Genomic DNA, 10,254 nt, shown 5'->3' on the forward strand with positions numbered 1-10,254 from the left:
GAAATCCTTGATGGAAACCAATAAAAACTGAAACGATAAAGATAGTTTGACATATGAAAGTAAAAGAAAGTGGAATTTTCTTTAAAGCTTTAATCTTGAAGGCTTAAACTTCATCAAATGCTGTTATCGATACTGTTGATGCTATTTATGGTGTCATTAATGGCTGACATCCTTTAAATGAAAGTATACTGACAAAAGCAACATGTCCCGAGTTAGATAAGCCCCAATGTTAACAGCCGACTCCATAACCATATCAGACCTGCATTAGTTGAAGGCAAGCTGAATATTGTCTACTGCTGTCACTTCACATCAAAAACAACCGACTAGTAAAACATGGAGTGGCTTTTATTGTGAAGCAGTTACAGCAAATGCAGTACTTTTGTCCCAGAAGTTAATTCTACCCGTAACAGCTTCTGACAGCAGATCAGTTTTCAATATTACTGAAAGTAAATGAAAAAATTAGATGTTCTGGCGGCTACATATCCAAACTCGAGAGTTTCTGTCCTTACTATAAAGAGAAAATCCAAAAATGCCATTAGTAATGACATTAGCCTGTGTTAAAAACAAAACTTTCCTAATTGCGCAATATAAATAATCATAATAACAGTTTAAGCTGTGTGCAGTATGTTTGCCCCCACATCAAAACTTTGTTGGCGATCGTGGCTCAAGAGTTGGCAGTTCGTCTTGTAATCGGAAGGTTGCTGGTTCGAGTCTCGGTCATTGTGTCCTTGGGCAAGTCACTTCACCCGTTGCCTACTGGTGGTGGTCCGGTGGCGCCAGTGTCCAGCAGCCTCGCCTCTGTCAGTGCGCCCCAATGTAGCTTGCCATCACCAGTGTGTGAAAGGGTGGATGACCGAATATGTAAAGCGCTTTGGGGTCCTTAGGGACTAGTAAGGCACTATACAAATACAGGTTATTTACCATTTTACCATTCTTCAGGAACTGATGGTCCAATAACATACCTAACCAGGCTCCGGCTTTTCTTCTTAAATGCCTCTTAAATTCCCGCTCCCTTCCCAAAGGTGCAACACGGTGCATCAGGCTTGGATTGGAAAATCTCCCATCAGTATGAAGCAACGGTGAAAATGTCACATTAATTTATTACCGCAGGGATGTGACACCTGTGCTATTTGATGGTCAAATAGTTTGACATGACACTGATTGTGCTCCTACTAATCATCCTACCCAGGTGGTTAGGGTTTCATGAGGATGATTGCCATGAAAACATGGGTGCTGCAGCAACAGGACCCACATTAAAAACAGCTGCTAGGCTTCTGTCAGACAGTCATCAGATTTTATTTATTCAATAACAGGCTATATATGTTATAAAATATTTTTGGATTGTTTGGATACAAAAAAAAGACCCCTGTTTTTAGCAAAAATGACAAAATGTAGCAAAATGGACATGTGCACACACTATTATTATTGGCTTAAAATAAAGCACTGCTCAGGATTACCTTTCACTGTTCTATCGATACCATAATCTTTAATGCCTCCTGCCAAAACAGCAAGATCTTGACAAAATCTTCTCAAAGAGGCATCAATCCTCTCCTCTCATTACTGTCAGTCTGGGAGACAAGCTATTTAGACTTTCCTAAAGCTTCAGTATGCATGCAAATGAAAGCCCTTGGCTTTACTGTGCACACACGCTTACAGACTTTGGTGCAAAAAAACAAAAAAACAAAAAACAAAAAACAAAAAAAAAAAATAGCATCAATGCTGCCGCTGGCTTTTCAGATTTTAGTCAGTCAGTGTTGTTTGGAATTATAGGGTGAAATCCTGTTTAAATAACAATGGCATAATGCCACTTCTCATGCATGTGAGACACATGTCTACTAACCTACTAACCCACCTCGCAACTGGGGCATTTAGGGACTTCACTTAGCTGTAAGGGGCTTTTCACACGCACAGAAAAAACACCATGGAGCTGTAAGTGAGAAAAGCAAATGTGTAAACCTTTTCAGGAACAACATGACTGGTATTTGGCTTTTTAAAATAATCCAGCTAATGTTAAAGTGGAGGAATTTCAAATCAGGCCATGTGGATGTATCAAGTCATCCTGGACCACTTTTTTAAATGTTCTACTTCGGTGGTTAAATGTAACAATTTCTCAAATTCCTGATTCATGTTTACCTGTGGAGAAATATAATATACCAATTTAAAATGGTTTGAGTCATTATATTCAATATGAATTTAGGATCAATGGGCATTCTTTAGGCACTGTAAAAAAATTACATAATTACATTTGTAAGTTGGAATACAGAATACAAGAAGGATTCCCTCAATAGACTCCTTTTTGGCATAGATTTACACATTACATATACAGAAAGCATAACAGCTGTGCAGCAGTTGTTGTTTTGTGTTTTTTTTCCCCTGAGACTACACGGTTGTTAAACCTTCTTACATTTGGTTTACACACACCCAGAGCTAAGGAGAATCAAATTTAATGTCCTTCTCCAGTACAGGCAGTCATATAGTGGATTCAGCTTCTCAAATCTAGTACCACTGAGGTCATAACATAATGTTTCCATTGCTTTATGGCATGCATTAGGAATGAAATTGAAAACTGAAACCAAAGAATTTGATTATCTTTTTTTAATGAAATCAAAGTAGTTAGCCAACTACATTTTCTGTTTATCTTCTGATAAAGGATTAAATTGTGTACGGATAGATAAATAATACTTTAATCAGGCAGCCTGAATCACGTATATCTCCCTCAAGTGCATATCAAATGCATCTTCTATCTAATGTGCATATGCATCCAGAGTATGTGGCCTCTATGATGGGAAAACATTCATGCTAATTAGATTGCAAGCAACCCAATACTCGTAAGCACGAGTCTATATGTGATCCATTGTGAGCTACTGCTTCCACTATTAAACCACAAATCTGTTTCTCACAGACACATTATTGTTGGCATCCATTCAGTAGGTGACCACACACTCCACAACACTTGATTAAAACCATCCAGACAGTTATCTATGGGGTACATTTTCACAGAGGACGCATTTACATGTCTGTATTTCTTAATCCAGGCCCTCAGCTCGCCATCACCGGAGAGTATCAGGATCTACCACTATCAAAAGACAGTTTAAATGAGGCAAGTAGCAAGCGGAGTGTTTCTGCTCAGAATGGCAACAATAATGGGATGTGTGTGCTGTAACCTCACACACAAGTTCGGTAACACTTCAGAATTGCTTAGCATTCAGCAGCTGATTCCACCACTGAAAGGGATATGCATCTTTACTTAGAGAGAAAGAGAGGGAGAGTGTGTATAGGTAGTCCTCCCCAGTGTCTGGCTGAAGGCCTCCCTGGTGGATTATGTTACCCAACAATGGCAGTGGCCTTTCACAGTTGGAGCATGCTGCAATAGCTGGAAGGCAAACGACCATGACTCTCTCCCCATTTCTCTCACTCTCCCACCAGAATTGACATTGTTCCCTGGCAAAAGCAGGTCTAATGTATGTCTTTATACTAACAAATGTGTGCTCTAGTTTCTGGTGTGAGGAAAACAGAAAAGCAGGGAATGACCCCACAGTTTGTTGGTTTGTGTGAGATATATCTATCTATCTATCTATATGCAAAGTCACAGCATTCAAACATAAAAGCCTTGGACTGCAGATTGGATGTAAAAAGGATACACTGTACGCTACTTTGTGTTTTTAAATGTGTATAGAGATGCATGCTGTCAACAGTGAGAAAGAAAGGCAGCCCGGGGCTTAGACTGTAGTGTGACCTGCAGGCATTAGCAGGCATGAAGGGAAGCTGTAATGGCAAACAATGCTCCTCATCAGTGACTCAAAAGCTGCTGCACACACAGAAATCCCCCAGCGGAGCACTGTATATCCACCAAAGTGACATTATCAATGCTTTAGCTGCAGTCTGATATCAGGGTCCCCACAAATTAATTATATTTGTCAGCTGAGTGACTGTCTCAGATACACGAACGAATTATGGCATTCAAGAATATAGAAAAAAAAAAAGTACAATATCAGAGATGCTATTACGAGCAAATCCTAGGAAGCAGAAAGCGTTTTGTGGCTTAACCCATGCCAAAAGACAGATAATCTCAGAAGTGTAGTATTAGTACAGGTTGCCATGCACCGAGTATACGTTCATTCAGCATCAGGCACAGTGTGTCCCGTTTCACCGGTGATGGCACACCAATTCTTCACGAGGGCCTGTGCACAGTCTCTAATGCAACCGTCTTTATTAAGTTCGTAGTTTGATCCTAAAAAATAACTTTCTTTAGCTTCTCTGAGCTAACGCACAGCTTTTTCTCCTGCTTTAAAAAAGATTCACAGGAGAAAAGCTGAAGAAATTAAATTGGCCTGCTGACAGCTCCCATACGACCAATCTAAGCAGCACCAGAAAGTGCGCAGGCTGAGATTAGACGGGTAGAGCAGGAGTGCTTGAAGAGTCCCCTCATGCCAAACTAGTAAGTCTTCTTATTGCCAGAGTGAAACCTCGGAAACAGAAGATGTCCTGTTCTCATAAGTGAACCACAGACGAGCAGCAAGACGTAGTGAGACCCGACAGGGCTCGGCGCTGCTGAACAGTGCAGTGTAATTAAAATTCAAGAATGAAAAAAAGAACACAGCCTGGATTTATAGCACATCAGAGAATCCGGCAATAGCTGACTCATCATTGCTGTCATCCACAACCATCATTATGATATGACTGTGACTTCTGGTCTTCACTAATAAAACCTGAGGGGCGACAAGTCATGAGTAACAGCTATGTCATCACTGTGCTTTGCGAAATCTTCTTTGCCGTCATCGTGCCTTAATTTTATTGTAAACCCTTGAGGTGTCAGAAAGCAATATTTGTCCCACTGCTAGTCCAAGCCTCCCTTCTGCCCCCCAGGCTTCTTAAATCTGATGGCCCCTTTAATAATTGCACTTTAATTTCAGGCTTCCGTGGCTTAAGAGGCAATCTCATGCAGAAGAGAAAGCAAGCTTGTTTGGCCTGTCCGCGATGATGATACATTTACATCTGGACAGCATTATTTGCATGATTGAGTGAGACTTGGTGAGGAAGGAAGAAGTGTGAAAAGTACAGATATTCAGCATCCATTATCTCACCTCGAAAGCATTCTTAATATTCCACTGGCAGCACCCAGAAAGCAGTGACCGAGGAAGTGTTTAAACGTATTTTTTTGTAGCAGAGCAGATATCATCGCGATTTTAACTAAACAGGATCAACAAAAATACAGTCCGACAAGGACAAGCCCCTCGATTACTGATGTGGACAAAGTAATGGCTACAAATCATCCACAGTTCAGTCAGTTCTTACATTTTCTGTGACTTTGCTGAATATGTGGAAATGACACAAGGGGATGCTACTAGAGCTGATAACAGCATCAAGACAAAAGGGAAGCTAATGAAGGATAGGGTTTAGAGTTCAGCCCCGAGTCCATCATTAACTGACAGGCAAAGACGAAATGCTGCTAATGATCACTCAGACACTCCTCCTCCTCCATGGTGGTATGAAGCCACTGCAGTCAGTAATATGAGATGCAGAGGGTCTGTAAAGGAGGACTGGGCTGGAAAGGTGAGCAGATGTAGGGCCCTTGTGTTTAACAAGGAAAGCGTGCATGATTATAGTTTAAGGAAGTGACACATGCGCCGAGGGAAGATCAACAGATTGAGGGATTGTTCCCTGCTTCTTTGAGATAAGAGAATGCTCTTGGGGGGGGGGGGGGGGGGGGGTCTGCCGTGCAATGCCTTTCAATTTCTGTAGGAATATAAAGAGGAAGATAACACGGGGAGAGAGGGGAAAAAAAATCATTAAATATGCTTCTTGTTCTGTAGCACATGACCTCAAAATGTGCAGATCTGCATGAGCTGCAGCTTTCAGTCAATAGTCCCATTTCTGTGTGTGTTAAGTGCTTAATTCATTTTGGGAGTCTATTAATGGCTTCTTCATAGTTCGTTAACCTCTTAGCCTTGATCCCTTCCTGTCATTCTTGAATTCTGTTCTCTCTACCTTGTAGCATGCATATATATGTATATGTATGTATATGTATAAAAAAATCAGTGCCCCTCCACACACGCAATAATTACTGAGTGTATCATTCCCATCCATAATGAGCCATTAATGCAGCATTATTTTCGCAGACAAACTCCTTCTGCATTTTTACATCAGACAAGTGATCCATTCACATCACATCTGGAGTTAGTCCAGAGAGTAATTTACAGATGTAGCGTTGTTCATTTGTATGGGCTGAATTACACAGGCTACTACTCGAGGCAGTGTTTTAATGACTGGAATCACACATTCAGGCTGGAAGAAGTGCAGAATACATTCAACACCAAAGCCAATTTCCAAGGAGACTGGGTGACCAAAGAATAGTCTGAATAAACCCACAGAGCAGCTTGACGTGGATATAGAAATAAGGAATTTAACCCCTAATATCCAGTAGAGCTCGCACCATCTGCAAGGCTTCAGCGCTGGATATTAAGAAGTGACCAGAATGCTACTCCCAAACCTCTGGACATGGAGAGTCATGGCACATGTTCTCATGGTCACTGCTGCATCCTCGTCTAACAAGTGGCAGTATCATGTTCTGATTTCCCCCCCTCCCCAAGCATTCATTAGAAGAATCACTGTTTACTGTGTTCTTGTAAAAGAGAAATTCTGCAGTTTGTCGTCATATTAAAATCCCAAATACGCAATTGCAGACGCGGTTGTTCCGTCAAGGCGCACGGAAAGGGTGATTGGATATTTTTGCCTCATTATCACTTGCGGCAAGTGGTAGGGACAGCTGTCAACGTGCTAAAGGGGAACGTCCAGCCCAACAACTTTGCCCAAATATGAGGCGTTTTGTGTTTTGTTTTGTTTTTTTTTCCTTTTTAGGTAACCCGTGTTTTAAAGAAACTTGTAAAAAAAAAAAAAATCTAAACAGTAAATCGTGAAAAAAAATAATTTGACAACATGAGAAAAAAAACAGTATTGCATTGCAGGTTTGCATGTTTTAATAAAAGTAGATGTCGAAACACTACTTGATCAAAGAGAGGATTGTTTTTAAGTCACGACAGGTGCATACAAATACTCACTGCAGAATGAATGAAACGGGGGAAAAAACAATTTGCGCAGTTGCCCTACCTTGTCAACACAGTAGACTGACCGTCCCACAGTTGCCTCCAGAGTAGTCCTGGGAATTCGGCTGAAATTGCTTCTTTGCTTTGAGATTATTACAAGCAGGATTGATCATATACGACGTCACTTGGATGATAAGGTCCCACTGACTGTAGTATCTTCCTGTATCGCTCCGTCTGTGAGCTGCAGAGGCATCACTGAACGTATGAAACAGCGCTTCACACGAACGGAGAAAGGGAAAGTCCGACATGGAGTCTGCTGCCTGGATTCCTCCGCGGTAGAGTCGTCCGGTTTTGGCTCACGAAACATACTCGAGACCAGCTGTAAAATTCTTACGATGTCATTTGAATTAACACTTAAGCTTAGGTTGTTATAAGCAAAAGGCGGGAAAATATAAATATACTCACAGCTGCATTTAATTAGCTAATTTACAGGCTAGGTTAAAGGTTAATTACTAACAGCTAGAAGCTAATATTGCCATAACTCAACATTTACCTGAACAACAGGAATACTGAGGCTGTACAAGGAGTTATTGACAGGTATGTCTAATAAAAACAATAGCGGCTTCAAAGCACTTAATATCGTAAGGCAAAGACCCTACAGTAATACCAGGAAACCCCAAACACCCAGACAAGCACCCTACGAACAAACACTTGGCGCTATTGGGAAGGAAAAACTCCCTTTTGACAGGAAGAAACCTCCAGCAGGCTAAAGGAGGGGCAGCCATTTTTCCACTGGGGGTGAGGGGAGGAAGACAGCACAAAAGACACACTGAAAGAGAGCCAATATTAGCTTAATAGTAGCTAATGACTAAATGCAGAGTGGTGTTTAAAGGTGAGAGGAGAAGACACAGTGCATCATGGGAAGCCCCAAGCAGCCTAGACCTATTGCAGCATAATTAAGGGAGGATTCAGGGTCACCTGATCCAGCCATAAATGCATGCTTTATCAAAAAGGAAAGTTTTAAGAAAGTAGAGAGGGTGTCCAAATGGGAGCTGGTTCTACAGAAGAGGGAGCTGGAAGCTGAAGGCTCTGCCTCCCATTCTACTTTTAAATATCTTAGAAACCACAGTTAAGCAAGTAATCTGAGAGGGTAGTTCTCTAAAATATTAGGGATAAATGATTTAATCTAAAACAGCTCTTTAAGCTAAAGTTTTCAATTCCCATCTTACCAAAGGAACCAAGAACTGCATTTTAGCCTCAGTTCTTAAGCCAACTTATATCAAAAGATCTTACATGATAAATAAAATAATACAAATTTTAAGCGTGGGTGAAATATGGCCTGGTCGCAGCAGGTGTCGTACAGGTCATGCACCACTGTGGATGTCATCTCATTTGTAAGGAAAATGCATTTGGCAGAGAAAATCTGTTTTTCAGGGGCCCAGTCCATTTACTTAGCTATGCTGCTCAACCCACAAATGCATTTTTCTTACAATTGTGGCATCATTTAAAGGGGACATAAACAGGCTTTCCAATGATATAAGATTAATTTGCAAGGAGCATTGTTACAAGAATGAAATATTGAACCAAACACAAATTGCCTTACTTTTTGTGCTAAATTTATACATATTAAAGAATATTACTGTTTTGCAAACATTCTCACGAGTCTTTATTACTGCATCTACTCTGTGTTCTGCATTATAATTAATCCAGACTTATTTATAGAGCTGTTATGTCAAATTTGTTGCAATTTCTGTTGTCCTCTTGGATAGATCTGTCTAGAAAAAAAAAACCGTAATAATTAACCACACACATACACAAAAAAATTCATAACTGTGTCACATAATGCATACTTCTCCCATTACGCTCTCTCTCTGCCAGTGACACTGCTGAATGACTGGAGGCTACTTTGCTAGTTAAAACAACAACAAGAACCAACAAAGCATGCCAGCCAGTGTTTTATGCCTGCCAGGCAGCCTGAATCTGATAACAAGGTTGCATACTTCAATGGCAAAACCCTGGTAACAACAGCAGCAGCACCATAGACTGGTGTTGGATTTTGAAAGATCGGGGTTTAACTAAATCACTTATGCATGTAGAATGTGATACATGGCTGTGCTTTGGTTTTGACAGCGCACAAGAAAATAGCTGCATTGACACATTATTAGGAGGATTTACTGTAGCCCAAAGGCTTTTCATCAACAAGCGATCAACAATTTATTGGTGGCAGTCAGTCAATAAAGGCGTTCCCGGAAAGTGTGGGTGAAATCAATATTTCTGTGACCCAACTCACAACCCGGAGCCTGAGAGGGAGGGAGGAGAAAATAAATAAATAGAGCTATAATGAGTTGTTACACTTGCTCTGTATGCAAATAAGATTGATTATTTGCGTTGCTGTTGAAGCATTAAAAATGAACTGAGGTGAAATTTGTACAAATCACACTAGCCAGTTTTTGTTCCTCATTTCACTCCATTTGATGTTCATTATGGGTGTAATGATTCAAGCCTGCCTGATCCCAGTGCGATGACAGACTTTTCTTTCTGAAGGGAAAACTAAATTCTCCCTCGAAGCTGACAGCAGTAAATCTCTCAGAGCTGTCCTTCAAGAACAACAAGGGCAGAGATCTAAACGCAGGAGCGTGTGTGTATGCATTGTACTTGGATTGTGTGTGTGCGTGAGTTTGTATGTGATGTCTTCAAGGGAACTTGTGCTGATGCTTTTAGTCCCTGAGGATGAATGTGTTGTCCGATTTGCATCACAGTATCTCGGATGAGCAGAAGACCAATGACGCTTACCTAGGCCCACATATTAAAGTGTGTTATGAGGCTTGGTTCCTTCAAAATTTGCAAACAAAAACAAAAACCATGACGCTTACTTAACCAAATCAGCAAACGGAAAATATTTAATATTGTATTTTTAAAAAAGAGAGTAGTGTTTGAAGACATTTTTCAATGAATTTGTACTGAACAGCTACTCTTGGTGTATGCATTTGTGTAGCCAGTCTATGAAAGAATCCGGAACATGTTTTACCCTTCTCTCAGACTCAGCATGCAACAGCCAGCTATTTATCAATAATTCAGTCCAAAGGAGGTTTGCAAACATATAAAAAATGACAGAAAGTGAAAAGTAACTGTTAGATTCTGTCATCACAATTACCCTCAAATGACATGTTGATAGTCTGTCAGGAATCACAGACTCTTCAGCTCTCAAAGA

At 40.6% G+C, this 10,254-nt stretch overlaps 1 protein-coding gene across 2 annotated transcripts in view; it reads right to left on the bottom strand.

Annotated features, from left to right (window-relative positions):
- The window catches only part of dlgap1b (discs, large (Drosophila) homolog-associated protein 1b), a 94,907-nt gene extending 87,592 nt beyond the window's left edge, over positions 1 to 7,315 (bottom strand). For both annotated transcript variants that reach the window (XM_084939451.1, XM_084939452.1), the window contains exon 1: positions 7,108 to 7,315. The gene's annotated coding sequence lies outside the window, so the exon portion shown is untranslated. The remainder of the gene's footprint in view (positions 1 to 7,107) is intronic.
- Between the last annotated feature and the right edge of the window lie 2,939 nt (positions 7,316 to 10,254).

Source organism: Perissodus microlepis, chromosome 9 (genome assembly GCF_051167445.1).
Source record: "Perissodus microlepis isolate ML-2025 ecotype Zambia chromosome 9, ASM5116744v1, whole genome shotgun sequence".
Classification (NCBI taxonomy): Eukaryota; Metazoa; Chordata; class Actinopteri; order Cichliformes; family Cichlidae; genus Perissodus; species Perissodus microlepis.